Source organism: Lygodium microphyllum, chromosome 10, assembly GCF_053477565.2.
Source record: "Lygodium microphyllum isolate KBCC chromosome 10, Lygodium_microphyllum_v1.1.10, whole genome shotgun sequence".
NCBI classification, from domain to species: Eukaryota; Viridiplantae; Streptophyta; class Polypodiopsida; order Schizaeales; family Lygodiaceae; genus Lygodium; species Lygodium microphyllum.
This window is the reverse complement of record NC_141144.1, coordinates 105,869,400-105,887,754: the sequence shown is the minus strand read 5'-3', so window position 1 is coordinate 105,887,754 and position 18,355 is coordinate 105,869,400.

Sequence of the window (18,355 nt, the reverse complement as noted above, 5' to 3'; positions counted from 1 at the left end):
TTGGTTGAGTCCTGACTTGTATGTCAGATGAGGTCTATGTGACCGGATGGCAAAAAGGTGACCGTTGTGGGTCTAATCTTTGGGTTAGACAGAGTAGCTAAGCTGGTAGCAAATCGAGGCACATTGCATCGAGTTGCGGGGTAAGAGAGTTATCAGGGGCCCTAGCCAATGGTAAAGGGAATATTCCCTAGAATATTCCCTAGCCAACTAGTGGAGGTGCACATGGAAGGTCAATAGACACATGGGCATATGAAAGGTCAACAGACACATGTGCATATGGAAGGTCAACAGACACATGGGCACATGGAAGGTAAACAGACACAAGTGCATATGGAAGGTCATCCATCATGACCCCCTTTACAAGCTATAAAAAGCTAAACTCCTTCATAGCTATCTATCATCCATCTTTCACCCAGTCAGAGTTGTTATTCCAGCTAGCCTTAAGCTCTTCATCTATCTTCTATCTAGATCGCCATCTAAGCTTCACACAGTGGAAGCGCACGGGTGGATAGAGCCATCTTTGTATCAGTTGTTTGAAGTTAAAGAATTTACTGATTCTCCTCTTATCTGTTGTGTACTCTCTATCTCTTTCTCAGATTCTGTTCGCTGCGCCGTGTAATATTTTACATGGTATCAGAGCCCAAGGGGCTCTAGAGATCGGAGAGCGTGCAAGAGGCAAAGGCTTCAACAGCAAAGAGAAACTATGTCGACTTCCGAAAGCGGTGCAGGAGGTGGTGTTGCTGTACCAGCTATTCAAACACTGAGGATTCGTCCACCAACCTTCAGCGAAGGCAAGTTAGATGGTACAAACTACACCTTGTGGAAGTTCAAAATTACAACTATCCTTGATTCTTATGAGCTTCTGGAGACTGTGCTGGGGACTGACGCAGAACCACAGCCTACCCCTGACCCATCAAATCCTAGTGTGATGATTCCTCCGAGTGCAGATCTTCTGCGAGCTTGGAAACGAAGGAATGCAGATGCATTGTGTGCCTTAGTTACAAGCTATTCTGATAGTGTTTTGACTTTGATTCAGCATACAACCAAAGCTTCAAAGGCTTGGAATGTACTAAGGAGTCAGTATGAAACACGAAACCAAACAAGGATTCAAAGCTTGGAGAATCAACTAGCAGTGGAGAAGTTTGCTGAAGGAGAGACGGTTGGAGAATTCATCACTCGAATTAAGAATCTGCGCGACCAGATGGCTGGTGCTGGGATACAAAAGACTAGCGAAGAGCTAGCTCGGAGGTGTCTTCGGATTTGTCCACAAAATTTTGATGGACTAGTAACTGCCCTTAATACTCAGGTGAGACCTCAAGCTTTGACTTTTGAGGAGTTTTGTGCATTATTAATGGAGGAGGAGTTGAGGCTGAAAGCCTGAGAAGGAAGCAACAATGGAGATGCTGCAGTCTCTGCCAATGCAAAAGGCAAAGGTGTTTCCTCTACCAAAAATGATGGTGACAAAAAGAAGAAGGGCGGCAAGAAGAAGTTTCAAGGAGAGTGCTTCTACTGTAAGAAGAAAGGACATGCAATTGCAGATTGTCGTGTCAAGAAGGCAGATGAAAAGAATGGTACCCTTAAAAGTAAAGGGAAAGAGACAGCCAATATGGCTGAAGCAGAGTTGGAATTATTCATGGCGACCATTTAGGAAGTGTGCTCCTCGGCGCAAGAAGAATCTACCATTGACTCATGGGTGTTGGATAGTGGGGCCTCCCGTCACATGACCAACAAGAAAGGTCTATACAGTTCTATGCATCCTCTACAAGAATCCATCAATGTGATGGTTGGAAATGATACTAAATGCCCTGTTGCGGGCACAGGTACTATTTCTTTTGTTGCTGCAAATGGTGAAGTCAAAAAGCTTTCAAATGTGTTGTATGTTCCCGAAATCAGGAGAAATCTCTTATCAGTTGCTGCCATAACTGATCTTGGTCATGAAGTGAGGTTCAAGAAAACAAGTGTAGAAATTATTGATAGTGCTGGCACAATTGTTGGCAAAGGAGAAAGAAGGAACAACCTGTATGAGCTAAGTGCTCTTACAGCCACCACTGGAGTGGGCACAAGTAAGCTTTGGCATGAAAGGTTTGGACACATCGGATTTGCAGTATTGAAGGAGATGCAAAAGCAAGGTATGGTTGCTCACCTACCTACAATAACTGAATTGAAGGAACCATGTGAAGCTTGTATGATGGGCAAGCAACATAGAAAGGCATTTCCACAAGAAAGCAAGAATAGAGCACAGGCTCCTCTAGAGTTGGTGCATGCTGACTTGTGTGGTAAGATGCCTACACAGGCCTTGGGGGGATCTTCTTATTTTATGTTGATTGTCGATGACTACAGTAGGAAGATGTGGGTGTACTTCCTTCGTGATAAGGCTCAAGCTTTTGGTAAGTTTAAAGAATGGCTAATACTTGTTGAGAATGAAACAGGGAAAAGTGTGAAGAAATTTAGAACAGATGGTGGTGGTGAGTTCAACTCAAAGGAGTTTCAAGGCTTTTGCAAGAGCAAAGGGATCAAGCGTCAATTGACGATGCCTCACACACCTCAGCAGAACGATGTTGTGGAACGTAGGAATCGCATCATTGTGGAGATGGCAAGATGCATGCTAAAGGGCAAGGGATTGCCTAACCATTTTTGGGCTGAAGCTGTTAATACTGCAGTCTACATTCTAAATCGGAGCTATACAAAGGCTCTCAAGGAAAAAATACCTCATGAGGCTTACACTGGTAAGAAACCATCTGTCTCACATTTCAGAATTTTTGGATGTGAATGTTATGCACATGTTCCAGATGAGAAGAGAAACAAGTTACAACCAAAAAGCAAAAAATGTATCTTCTTGGGTTATAGTGATGAGCAGAAGGCTTACAAATTATATGACCAAGAGGCAAAGAAGATCATCACGAGCCGTGATGTGGTTTTCAAGGAGGAGCCGCATACAGTGGAGGAGGAGAAGGCAAGTTCTTCCACTTTATCATCAAGCGAAGAAGTAGTCCACTATGAACCTGTCCCGAGAGCTATCCCTATCCTTAAGGAGGAGGAAGCATCATCTTCAGATGATGAGGAAAAAGTTCACCAACCTGAGATCACCCCACCGGAAAAGCCATTTCCGCGCTGGGTGAAGTAGCTCTATGACCACAATAATCCTATGCCTGCATCTGTTGAGGAGAAGGCAGACGGACCAAGGAGGTCTCAGAGAATAGAGAAGCAACGGAGGGCTTCTGCTCACATAGTCAATATGGCCTTGATGGTTAAGATTATGAGAGAAGTAAAGGAGCCAACTGATTTAGAAGAAGCACTTGCAGATCCATCATGGAAGGCTGCTATGCAAGTGGAGTATGACAGCGCTCAGTTTTGCTGTTGGTGTTTTGAGCAGGTTCTCAAACAAACCTCATGAGAGTCATTGGAAGGCTGGGATGCTATCGCTCAGATACTTGAAGAAAACTCTTGACTATGGTATCACATACAGTTTTGGAACTTCTCTTGTGGGAAACTGTGACTCAGATTGGGCAAGAGACATTGATTCTAGGAAGTCAGTTTCTGGTTATTATTTCTCTTTGGGTTCAAGAATTTTCTCTTGGATTAGTAAGAAGCAACCAACAGTGGCATTGTCTTCTACCGAAGCAGAGTACAAGGCAGCTTGTTTTGCTGCATGTGAGGCCGTATGGTTGAGAAGGATTCTATGGCATATGGGAGTGCAGGATGAAGAACCAACTGTGCTGAGATGTGACAATCAGAGTTGCATCGCCATTGCCAAAAATCCAGTGTTTCATGCACGCACCAAACATATAGAGATCCAGTATCACTATGTGCATGATTTGATGGAGGATGGGATAGTGGAATTGGTCTACTGTCCAACAGAGGAGAATGGAGCAGATATCTTCACCAAAGCACTTACGAAGGATCTACTTCAAGTTCATCTTCAGAGACTCGGCATTGGGCCGACGAGATAGTTCACCTATGGGTGGACATTGAGGGGGGGTGTTAGATATGATCAATGCCCCACCCTCATTAGGTGCTACCAATGATCCATGGTGCTCAAAGTTGTAAGGCCCCCATTATGAGGAGAAGCCATATGTGAGCCCAGACATTGGTTGAGTCCTGACTTGTATGTCAGATGAGGTCTATGTGACCGGATGGCAAAAAGGTGACCATTGTGGGTCTAATCTTTGGGTTAGACAGAGTAGTTAAGCTGGTAGCAAATCGAGGCACATTGCATCGAGTTGCGGGGTAAGAGAGTTATCCGGGGCCCTAGCCAATGGTAAAGGGAACATTCCCTAGAATATTCCCTAGCCAACTAGTGGAGGTGCACATGGAAGGTCAATAGACACATGGGCATATGAAAGGTCAACAGACACATGTGCATATGGAAGGTCAATAGACACATGGGCACATGGAAGGTCAACAGACACAAGTGCATATGGAAGGTGATCCATCATGACCCCCTTCACAAGCTATAAAAAGCTAAACCCATTCATAGTTATCTATCATCCATCTTTCACCCAGTCAGAGTTGTTGTTCCAGCTAGCCTTAAGCTCTTCATCTATCTTCAGTCTAGATTGCCATCTAAGCTTCACACAGTGGAAGCGCATGGGTGGACAGAGCCATCTTTGTATCAGTTGTTTGAAGTTAAAGAATTTAATGATTCTCCTCTTATCTGTTGTGTACTCTCTATCTCTTTCTCAAATTCTACGCCATGTAATATTTTACAGGGCTTTCCCAAGGTAGACCCATCTCCCAGTTCCACAAGCATCGGCACCACCGACTCCACGGTCAATTAGACACACCCCAGGTAGTGCACCTTCTTTTCTTTCTACGTACAAGCAAAGGCCCCACCACCAGCTTCCAAGACCCCATCATCCATGCAATGCACTCCCCATCCCACGCCCATGCCATTCGACAAGGCACACCCAAGCAAGGGGTGGATGTGACAGCCACAAAGAGTTAAATGACGGATCCATCTAACACCATCTTGAATTTCAAAGAAGGATCTATCCACATGCCATCCTACAAATGCATCGTACAAACACAAAGTTCTTAGACACTCCTAGCCATGAGACTGTCTAGGGTGGTTTGAGGTGAGTAGTAGAGGCCCGGCTAATGACATAGAGCCAATGTTAGGCCCATTGTAGATCACCACACTCAAGCATTTGTTTGGATTATCAAACCCTACTTCAATGCTCGATTTGGAGTACGCAAGCACTCAAAGCTTGAATCCATTGGTCTTGGTGGCAAGGGAACCAAACTATGGGAGCTCTTGCTCGACCGTCAAGAACCATAGACTACTTATTGTTGCAAGAATTTAAGAAAAGTGCAATGGCTACCTTGCACATAGCTATGCGCACTCTCCCAACTATGGGTATAGTGAGCTTACCTTCGTGCCCATCGAGTTGCCTCCTCCAACGAGCTCTTTGGTAACTCCATGATCCAAGGTGCAAGTTCAAGCTTGCTTGATCCTCAAGCTCCAAGCTCCAAGCTCCAAACTCCATCCTCCCATATGAGACAAGAGAACAAAAGAGAAGAGAAGAAGAATAGATAAGAAGATGGAGAGGTTCTCCACCGAAGTCCCTCACCCTCACACACTCACTTCCTCACTCCCCCTCACACTTCATCTCTCAAGCCCTTGGCTTGGGAGACTAAGGAGTAACCACACATATTTAGATGGATTTATAAGTGTTATAGGCAAAGACAAAGGAAAGAAGAAAGTGTTGGATGGTAATTATGCATCTACTAGTCATTTGGGATTTGATGAATATTCTAGTGGTTCAAAGATTTTGGATGATGATCTTGGTATTCCTTCAGTCATTAGGACACCAGGTGTACAGAGAGATCATAGTAATGTAAAGGCTCCATTGAGTGATCCAATGATACGCAGGTCTCACAAGGTCAGCTACCATATTAAAAGATTTGGTTTTGAAGGTTATGCAGCTCACCATTATGCTTATATGCTGAAGCTAGTTGAGGATGTTGAGCCTACTTATTTTGAGGATGCTGTTGGTCATGCTCATTGGGATGCAACAATGGATGAGGAGATGGCTGCATTAGAAGAAAATAAGACTTGGGATTTGGTACCCTTGCCTAAGGGTAAGAGAGCTATTGGCTATAAGTGGGTTTACAAAGTAAAGCATAATGTAGATGGTTCTATTAACAAGTATAAAGCTAGGCTGGTTGCAAAATGCTATGCTCAAACGTATGGCATAGATTATGAAGAGACATTTAGTCTAGTTGCTAGGATGGAAACTGTTAGATGCATGATTGCCTTGGCAGCAACCAGGGGTTAGATTTTGCAATAAATGGATATTAAGAATGCCTTCTTGCATGGTGAGTTGCGAGAACAAGTGTATATGGAGCATCCAGTAGGTTATGAGGATTTAGAGCATCCCACATATGTGTGCATGTTAATGAAGGCTCTCTATGGGCTGAAGCAAGCACCTAGAGCATGGGTTGTGACAAGATTGGAGAGTATCTTGTCAATATTGGATTTTGTATTTCCAATGCTAATCACTCACTTTATGTGAGAAAGGTAGATACAGGTTTGGTCATGATAGTCATCTATGTAGATGACTTGATTATTACATGTGACAATGACAATGGGATTGCTGGTTAAGGACTTCTTGAAGAAGAAGTTTCAGTTGAAGGATATGGATCGCACACGCACGTGTGTGTGTGTGTGTGTGTGTGCATGAAGAGGCTAGGAAGGATTTCTTAGAAAAGAAAAATACATTAAAGGAAATAGTTGTATTCTTAGAGATGACCTCAACCCCACTTAGCTAGCCCACATGAGAGAAAGTATACCCAAAATTTGGGAATGCCTAGGAAGGTAAGATGGCTTTCTACAAGGGAGGCATTGTATTCATCCTAGGTTAAAATACCAAATGATGGTGAAAGATCTATTAAACTAGCCTAAAACTAGCAATATGGAATTGTACTAAAGGGAACAACTGCATTCATGGAGATGACCTCAACCCCACTCAATTAGCCCACATGATAGAAAGTATGCCCAAATTTTGGGTAGTTAGGAAGGTAAGATGCCTTTCTACAAGGGAGGTATTGTATCCATCCTAGAGAAAATAATCAAATGATGGTGGAAGGCCTATGAGACTAGCCTAAAACTAGCAATATCAAACTATAATGGATCATTAAGACTAGACATAGGTGCATTTGTCGAGACTTTTAGAGACCAACGTCAACTTTTACTTACAAACACACGAACGACCATAAGCATGCTTCCATGCATAACTAAAATATGAGTCATGTACCTTGCATGGAACTTGGGGCTTAGGGGCATGGCAATGTTGTTTAGGGAGAAACTCTACTCACACATCCAAGTAGTCCATCAAGATTAGCAAGTTGAATATTATTCTAAGCATCCACCAAGTCTAGATTTATATTTAGAGCTCAATAGCAACATTATTTTAGCTTTTTGAAGCATCCCTAATCCAATTTAGTAATAATGGTAGTTGGTCTCCTTCACATCTTCTAATGTGAGTACTATTCATTAACCAAATTTATGCTTTGAAGATGTACATAATGCTCACTCATATATGATTCTAAAGGAGTATAAAATTGAAATCTATGTCATGCAATCACACAATCCATGCAAGACTAAACAAAATGAATGCACTGAAAAATTTGTGCCTAGCCTAGCTACAAGTGCCTCTACCTCATGCAAACTACAAACACCATTCTTTAATTAGATTAAATCCTTAACCTTACCTCTCATCCCTCAGCAAAGGAAAAAATGTTGTACTTTTCTCCATCCACCCAAATCCACACAATCATTCAATCAAAAATATGGTCCTCATGATGTTGACAAAGAAGACAACCCATCTCACGACTGTAGGCATCCTTCACGACCCTCAAACTCACCCATCCACCTTCCCACTCATCGGTTAGTTCCTATTTTGGTGATGAATATCCCAACTCTTGTGCATGCACAATGAAAGGTGCTCTCTTAAGTGCACATGCATCTAAGGTTTACAATATATAGCTGTAGTGGGCATCATGCCGTACTAATGCTCAACAATGGTGCAAAAAGTGCATCAATCAAACCCATGTCATGGAAGTAATTAATAAAATCAAGAGACAACCCCGAAGTGCAATTTATCCAACAAGTATGACATGAAGTGCTCGTGAATCCATAATCCCCATGATTTGCAAAGATATCGATAAGAAAACATACCAAATCCATAATCCCCATTATGTGCAAAGATATCGACAAGAGAACATACCTATTTCAAGATGTCTAGTAACTACAATCAAAGTCATGCTCCAATCTTGACCAAGTCCATCAAATTTTCAAGCTCAATAAATCCAAATAAATTGACAAAAACAATTCCTAATCTAAACAAACACAAAAATTCTAAGTATAAAACAACAAAACAAACAATTTCACAAACGGTTAAGCTACAAAAATCCTACCTATCTAATGCTTTTCTAGGGGTTTTCAATTTATGTGAAAATACCTAACAACATGAGGTTGCATCTACAATATTCCACTAGCAAATGTCTCTTTGCACAATGTGCTTCCACATGATCCCAAGGGGGACTACCTCATAAAACATGTAAGATACCACATGAGCTCAAAAGAAAGGGTATTGTATTTAGTAAAATTTATAGGATTATATTTATAAAAGGGATTTTTGTATACATTTTGAAAAAATATGTAAGTTTAATAAAATAAAAGGGGTCATCTTGAGGCCAGATAGCATGTCTAGAAAATGACTTTCTTAATATCCTTTGAGCGCACATCATATAGATGATTTCTTATAAATGGAATCCCTGAGCACATGATCAAGATTAATGCTTTTAGTCATAATCCCTCACATTTTAGGGACAGCCAAAATCATAGCCCAAAACATTCCACATACTGTTGCAATGAGCATATAGTGGGTAGGTGAGAGGCTTACCAATATTGGTAGTGAGATAGCTACAAAGGTAATGAATACATGAATATGGTTTGTTCTTATGGAGTTCAGTACATGAAGGCTCTTGATCCATTTCTTTTCCACACTTGCTTCTTTTGTACAATGATAGTGGTTGTTATTTAACCACTTCATTAGTGATGCTGATGGTGATGATCATGGATTGACGTGTCCCAATTTTCCTCATACAAATGCCTTGAGATGAGCATACCTATCCAAAAATGCAAGAAATCATAGACTATGAGCCTATCCTAGTCTACAATAGTACAGCTATGCAAGGGAAAGGCAGTAGCTTCCAGTACTTGAAAATGGTGGACAATAGTAGAGGTGTTTGCAAGGTTACAAACCCCAACAATAGCAAGCAGGAAATTATCATCCTTAATTGAAGATATGGGAGGAAAGTTTGCTAGGCTACAAAGCTAAAAAAATAGATCCTATTCTTCTTGAATGTGGAGGTGCTATCATTTTCTAACATAGTTAAATTGTAAATGATTTCCATTGGAGCTAGTACAGTAGATTCTAGTCCTATAGTTCAAGAACATCAATAGCTTTATCCTCTTCACATGATAAGCTCACCATTAGCAACTTCTAATACTTGAAAATGGCTTTATCCTCTTCACATCAAAAGCTTTATCCTCTTCACATGATAAGCTCACCATTAGCAACTTCTAATACTTGAAAATGGTGGACATTAACAAAAGTGTTTGAAAGGTTACAGACCCCTAGAATGGAATAATAATACAAAACAAGATTATAATCCTTAATTGGAGATGTGGGAGGAAGTTTTGCTAGGCTATGGAGGCCAAATAATAAATCCTAGGGTGTCACTAAGGAACAAAACAAGCATTGAAATGCCAAAACTACCAAATCAAATCGATAGGCAAAGCTAACAAATTATATTGATAAGAGGAGTGACAAGTATGAGTGCCAAAACTCCTATATCAAAATCAAGAGGCAAGGGTGACAATCTAGATGGGAAAGAGGAGTGACAAATATGAGTGCCAAAACTCCTATATCAAAATCAAGAGGCAAGGGTGACAATCTATGTTAAAATGCGCAGGATCTAGAGCATGGCTATGGCGGCCTGTAAGCATAGACTAAACTCATGATGACATTGACTGAAGACCAAAACTATTACACAAGTGAATTAGGTTCCAAGATGGAAGCTTGGACTCATAAACACAATCTTGTGTAGGACTGACAAGTACAAGATTGACACTAACTGATAAAGAAAAGCATCATCATGTATTCATTCATCTATCAAAAGTGGTAGTCAAGTACAATGCTTTATAGTTGTTGGATGGGTATAGTTTTTCCTTTCTGTGCATATGGGATTCCTGCAGCCTACATGTCTTCATCCCAAACTGCCTCATACAAAGAGGCTACAATAGGCGTGATTGCAGATATCTCAACAATCTAAATGGGAAAGAGGTGTGACAATGTGTAGAAATGCAATAGCAGATTTTGTAGGTTAGGACTTTCTCAAAGCTAGCAATAGTCCGATGATCTAATTATGGCCCTCAGAAGAAGGTTAATGGCCTAATTGACGATAGAGACCTAAGTAGCAAATCATAAACCTTTTGATAAGAGATACCCCCTTTTGATGTCAAGTGAACATTGAGATGACTAGTGTTTCACAGTTGTGGATTAATAGGGGATTGAAGCTTTCTAAACTTGACGTTTTGGATTCAACTACACATGAAGAAACTATCAGTTGAAGTGATAATGGTAAACCTCTCTCTTTTTCAAATATCAAAATTACCTATGTCCAGAGAGAGAAAGAGAAAAAAATTGGGGGGGAGGGGGTGGTGGTGTAAAAATTACATGGCACAATAAACAAAATCTAAGCAAGGAGTAAAGAATGCACGTCAAATATGAAAAGAATGAAAAATACTTTAATTTCAAATGAATTGATACAAAGATGGCTTTGGCAACCCATGCACTTCCACTATGAAGCTTAGATGGCAATGCAAATAGGTGATATGCAAAGAGCTTAAGGCTAGCTTGAAGAACTCTGGCTGGGTTAAAAATGAATTCACAATGGCTTTTGAGGTTCTTTCTTTTATAGCCCCAGAATGTAGTCTAGTAGACCTATCCAATCATATTATGAACCTTCCCTCGTCTGTCAAGGAATATTCCCTTTATCATCCAGCTAGGAGCACTACCTCTCCAAGCCCATTTGAAGGAAGTTGTTGGCCCCTTAAGACCCACCCTAGCAACAAGGGGCCATGAAAATAGGGGCCCCTAATAACTCATGCGCCACACAACTTAATGCATTGTGCCTCTCAAGTTGCTACTAACATAACTACTCTATCTAACCCAAAGGCTAGATCTACAAAGGTCACCTTTCTGCCCCATCAGGTCACATAGACCTCATCTGACATACAAGGTACGAGAGCTCACACATGGCTTCTCCTCATAATGGGGGCCTTACAACTTAGAGCACCATGGATCACTAGTGACACCTTATGAGGGTGGGACATTGAATGAGGGGTTGCTGGGGAAGGAGGGGTAGTGTTGTTTGAAATCCTCACAAGTAGCATCTAGTTCATTATAGTACTTGCATTCTCACAAGCAACAGTTCCTTATTGTAGTTAAAAAGTACTCGCAAGCCTCCCAAATTTATCAAATGAACTCAAACTCTCTTGTTAGAGAATATGAGTTGACTAAATGAATGCTTCTTTCATGAGTTGTATCCTCCTCAAGATTAAGAGGTGCTGATTGACTTTTGATCTTTGATGGGCTGCTAGCTGCCACACTACTATGATCTCCTTTAATTGACTCATGTATTTATTGATTGTCATTCTATCTCATAAGCACATTGTTTTCCAATCTCTCCCCAATGACTATTACCACTCCTTCCAGCTCTAGCCCTTGGCACCCATTCTTCAGTCTGCCACACAATCTATAGGTGTACAAGCTATTGCATTTAGTGCTTCACTCCTTCACATGCTCTACTACATGCAAACAACATCTAGACTTACCTATAACCTAGTGACAACATCCAACACATCATATGATATGTCTAGGCTTGCATTTTGTGGATTTGCAATCCGCCCAACATCAAACTTACCTACCCAACTCTTTTCTAACGGGTGCGATCAACTTCCATGGGCAATATTCTATTGTATTTTTCTTCATTAGCTCCAAAAACTATTGCATTATGGTTTCCAGCATGCTACCCTATCATTCCAATATCATCTTAGCTATGGCAAGTGGTTATCGCACTCAAGATCCGTCTCTAGTGGACATCACACTCCAACTCCTCCCTTAATCCACTCTCATGAAAATCATCAATTATTGGATAGATTTAACTTTGAGCACTCTATACACACTTTCATTTATTTAATTTATTCAATTACTTCTAAGTTATCTTTCTTATTTTTGGAGTTTTTGTCTAAGCTATTATGTTTTAATCGTGTTTGTACATTCTATGTTTTCTTAGTGCAAACCCTTGTATATCTTCACACGGTATAAGATCTAGTGCTCTTCTAAAGAGTACCATACAACTATCATGGAGGCTTGGTTTTTGTGAGATACATAAGCAACATATAAGCAATTTACAATGGCTAATATTCCTTTCTCATGGGAAGCTAGCGTGTCTTTTTACTTCTCCATCACTAGAGGCCTTGAGGAGAAATTCTGGCCTCAAAAAGAAAAACAACCAATCTTCTTCTTCTACAAACATAGAGTGGATATCATATATAAATTTTACAAAATACTTGAGGATAAGATGGCCCTTGACTACACTCCTCTTTCTAATCTCTACACACCAAAGAGCTTTGCACTTTTCAATATCTTATATTTAAATTCCAGATTTGCATTGAGCACAATAGGATTAGGATCTTTCATTCCCATTCCTAGCACATTTTCTTTTCTAGACGTTAGCTATCCATAGGTGAATGTTACTTTGCTCCTTGGTACACCCTTATCAGGAGGAATACCATCCATAAATATCGTACCTCTAACACACCCCCAAGTATACGTATCTAGCTTGCTTTTCAATTTTCAAGCCTTCAAATCTTGTCGTCAAGCCTAGAACTATTGTCGCCTAGTTGCCCATGTTAGAAAACTCCTGTGTTTTAATCTGCCTACTACCCCCCTACTTGGGAAAGTTACTATATATCTACATTTTTTTTGTTTAGTCATCTATACAACTACCACATCATCCTCATCATCTATATTGGCTGATTTTACCTTGTATTTTGCATGTTTATCACCGATCTAACATTCTATTGCTATGTTTGCTACTAGACACTCCTGAAGGATGCCTTGTTGCATTTTGAGATTCATCAAAGTATGATACACTCTCCAACTCATACTCTCCGCCATGGTCCTCAAGACACAGGCCAAGTTCAAGGTTTAGAATTTTTCAATACATAGTGTGTTGTCTACATTGAGAATTGTGTTATTAGGTTTCATTCTTTACTATCCATTGTGTTCTTGTTTTTGTGTTTCCCTAACCCTACTATATTTCTTTATCAATCTATGCATTTGTCATACGATTGTATCCAAGTAAAGTACTCACTAAAGAAACATAGGCACTCGATCGGAAAGCTCACTTTGAAAGCAAGAGCAATAGAAGGGAAGATGACATTGAGCACCACACATTAGCTCGGCCCCAAAGGAGCCTATATTGAGAGCTGAGAAAGAGGCATCCATTGCCAAAACAACTCCACAAGGCTCCACCACAATTGAAGGTCCTTCTGACTACATTGCAAACACATCATTATTCCATCATAGATGAGGAGTTACATCAGCTGATCTTGGCTCATAAAGCTAGGAAGTCCAAAGAACTACATCCACAAGCCTTTAAACAAAACATGCATAAAGAAGGTATACTTGATTCTTTCTATTCAAGTGTTCTATACAAATCGAATGATATCACAGGGCCATCAAGACCTCCATTAGGGATGGACCCCCCTCTGAGAGAGAGAGAGAGATCCAAAGTATGTTTTTATTTTTAGCCTGTCTCTGCTACTTCAATGCAAGGTACACAAGTCCTAATTTTGTCCCTTCTTATATTTCTTATTTTTCAGTATCTTTACAGCATTTTGGTAAGGATCAAGATGAAGCTAGAGTGCCATATGTTGATCACAGTAAATCTCCCATTGAAGATACATGCATATATGTTAATAGAAGGAGTGATTATGAGGAAAAGATTGGTAGCTCTTCTTCTTTCTTTTCTTCTTTCAATTTTGCTTCTCAAAGTCAGAATGGGTTTGATTTTTCTTCTTCGATGCATTTCGCATCATCATCTTCATGTCAATTTCCATCTACTAATCAAAATCAACCTAATGCATCTTCATTTTAAAACCCACCCATCCCACCTACTTCTGTCGCTATATCACCGTTACCTTTCACACCATTCACATGAGCTTCAAAGTTTCAAAATCACTAAGGGGGATGACCTTAAGGTCAAGTTGGCTAATTATCAGTGCCTCCTCGCACCGAATTCTCTATTATTAAGGCTCCTAAGTCCCTTAATGAGCCAGTCACATTGTTTCTGAACAAGGTGCCTAGAAAATACTTCCATGTTGTACAATAAGTGATCTCACAACAAATCAAGGATAGTGACGAGGCTCTATCCACGACACATGAACCTATGAACAATGAGTACCTTTGCCACTATCACTTCGGACACCTTGGGTATGACTCACTGCACTATATGAGCTATCACATTGTTAGATGGTTGAGGAACTTCCATGCCTCAATCTCTCCAAGAATGTCTGCCCAACTTCTCAACTTGCGAAGCAGCACCACATACCCTTTCCTCAATAGACCACACATAGAGCTAAGGTGGTGCGCAGTCGGATGTTGGGCGCATGCATAGTGAATGACGAAAGGTTCCTAAGAACAAAGAACTCTACAAACCTTCATAATTTCAAGTACAAAGCAAAAGCAAATTTGCTCAATGTGAGACAAAAGAGACAAATTGGATGCAATCTCCCCCGATATCTTATGTGAGTGCTTCACAAGGCATGTATTTATAGATTTATTTATCTTCAAGCTCAAAAATAGTCCACTTTAAAAATAACATGCTTTTGCTTTTGGTATTTGTGTTTGTCCAAATATAAAGTAAAGTGTTTGGACGTCCAAAAGTCGGGCTATACCCAAATACAAATATCAAATAATGAAATAATTAACCGAGCGCCTAAGCGCATACAAGATAATAAATATTTTGTCAAGTGCTTTAATAAATAAGCGCGCTTAAATAAATATTGATGCCACGTCTTTAGTGATAAGACCGCACCCATCAAAAATAGTAATTCTTCTATAAATTTGGATTCATGCCATCGCCCGGTGCTACCCAATGCCACTGTCGCCTGCTCTACACATCAACTAAAGCATTCACAATTGTTAGAAAATAATAAAATAAAACCCAACAAAAGTGAATACCTAGCAGTCTTCAGCTACAAAATAATTAAATAGGTTGAAACTCTGTCCTTGCCTTAATTTAATTCGAGTATGCACTCTAAACTCGTAAATGTCCATTAATTCAATATGTATTTTACAAAATCGCCCACGTGCACATTAAATTAATTTGGCGTCCGAAAAGGACAAGCGTCCCCATCAGCTTCTTGCATAAGGAATCCACCTTGTGTACAAGCCTCGACAAATAAATAGTTTTACGGAATTCACTGTAAAATATGTCTCCTAGTATCATAACATTGGTGTGCAGATCGAATGCTGGACACGTGCGTAGTGAATGTCGGAAGGTCCCCAAGAACAAAGAACTCTACAAACCTTCATAATTTCAAGTACAAAGCAAAAGCAAATTTGCCCGACATGAGACAAAAGAGACAAATTGGGTACAATCTCCCTCCATGTCTTAAGTGAGCGCTTCACAAGGCATGTATTTATAGATTTATTTACCTTTGAGCTCAAAAATAGCCCACTTTACAAATAGCATACTTTTGCTTTTGGCATTTGTATTTGTCCAAATATAAAGTAAAGTGTTTGGGCGTCCAAAAGTCAGGTTGTGTCCAAATACAAATATCAAATAATAAAATAATTAACCGAGCACCTATGTACATATAAGATAATAAATGTTTTGTCAAGCACTTTAATAAATAAGTGTACTTAAATAAATATTGACACCACACCTTTAGTGATAAGACGGGCACCCATCAAAAATACAAATTTCTTCTAGGCATTTGGATTCATGCCATCGCCTAGTGCTACCCAACGCCATCGCCACTTGCTCTACACATCAACTGAAGGATTCACAATTGTTAGAAAATAATTAAATAAAACCAAGTTAATACCTAGTAGTCTTCATCTACAAAATAATTAAATAAGTTGAAACTTTGTCCTCACCTTAATAATTCAAATGCGCACTCTAAACTCGTAAACGTCCATTTATTTAATACGTACTTTATGAAATCGCCCGCTATATGGAATCACCCGCGTGCACACTAAATTAATCTGACGCTCAAAAAGGACATGTGTCCCCGTCAACTTCTCACACAAGGAATCCACCTTGTATACAAGCCCCGACAAATAAATAGTTTTACGGAATGCACCGTGAAATATGCCTCCTAGTATCATACCACTGATACGCAGATCGAATGCCAGATTCATGCGTAGAGAATGTCGAAAGGTCCCTAAGAACAAAGAATTCTATAAACCTTCATAATTTCAAGTACAAAGCAAAAGCAAATTTTTCTAACATGAGACAAAAGAGACAAATTGGATGCAATCTTTTCCCATCCCTTATGTAAGCACTTTACAAGGCATGTATTTATAGATTTATTTATCTTCACGCTCAAAAATAGCCCACTTTACAAATAGCATGCTTTTGCTTTTGGCGTTTGTGTTTGCCCAAATATAAAGTAAAGCGTTTGGGCGTCCAAAAGTCGAGCTGTGCCCAAATACAAATATCAAATAATGAAATAATTAATTGAGTGCCTACGTGCATACAAGATAATAAATATTTTGTCAATCGCTTTAATAAATAAGCGCCCTTAAATAAATATTAGCACCATGCCTTTAGTGATAAGGTATACACCTATCAAAAATAGTAATTCTTCTTGGTATTTGGATTCACGCCATCGCCCGATGCTACCCAACGCCACTGGCACCTGCTCTACACATCAACTGAAGTATTCACAATTGTTAGAAAATAATTAAATAAAACCCAATAAAAATAAATACCTGGCAGCCTTTAGCTATAAAATAATTAAATAGGTTGAAACGCTGTCCTCATCTTAATTTAATTCGATTGCGCACTCTAAACTCGTAAACATCCATTAAATTAATATGTATTTTATGGAATCGCCCGCTATGGAATCACCCACGTGTACATTAAATTAATTTGACGCCTGAAAAGGACAGTCGTCCCTATCAGTTTCTCACACAAGGAATCCACCTTGTGTACGAGCCCCGGCAAATAAATAGTTTTACAAAATCCATCGTGAAATATGCCTCATGGCATCGTAAGGTACCTCTTAGATTAATTTGTGTTGCTCTTTGTGGGCCAACATCCGTTGCCACCCTTAATTTCATGCTATACTTCACAACAAAGCTTTTTGAGCACCTTTAGGTCAAGGCTATTAAAACTTTAGCATACATCCTCAACCATTGTCCAACTGCGGTGGTTCCTCAAAGGATCTGATCCCTTCTAGGCATTCTTTGGCACTCGCCATGTTATTTCCTAAGTATTGTGTTTACACACACTCTCCTAATGATAAGACATGAAAGCTTACTCCTCATACTAATCTCTTGGTTTGTAGGCTACTCTTTTGAGAAAAAATCCTAATCCTCAAACAAACAATGTGGTTATTCAAATAGAGATTATTTTTTATGAGAGAGATTGTACATAGCACTACATCGGCTTTCGAGCCAATCCCTACTCCTACATCAAAGATGGTACTGAGACTGAGTCTAGTCTGCTACCCACTCTTGACCCACCTCCACATGGTCTTCTATACCTTGACCTTCCCTACAAGACCCACTACCTCGTCGATACTAGCAGATCATGCAAGATTCAAGGATCCTTCGACCATATTCCACTCCGAAGGGCCCTAGAAGATCTGTTTGGCTTGTATATAGTGTTTCATTTGTATCTATCTTTACAGCAAATCATAAGTGCATTCTAAGCTGGAGAATTAACAACATGCTCTAAAGCATACCCCAATGGTAAGAAGCCATGGAAAAGGAGCTTGCCAATATTGATCGAAATGAGACTTGGACCATGATGAATTATCTGAGCCATAAGAAATTCATTGAGAGAAAATGTATCTTTAGTTCCAAATTGAAAGCTAATGAAGCTCTAGATAAATACAAGGCTCATCTTGGTAGTGCAAAGTTTTAAACAAAAACATGGCATAGATTATGAGGAGATCTTTGTACTTGTTGGTTGTGCTCATCGCTCATCACAATTGGCCAATCTAACAAATGGATGTCTAAAAGTTCCTTCCTCAACGGTTATT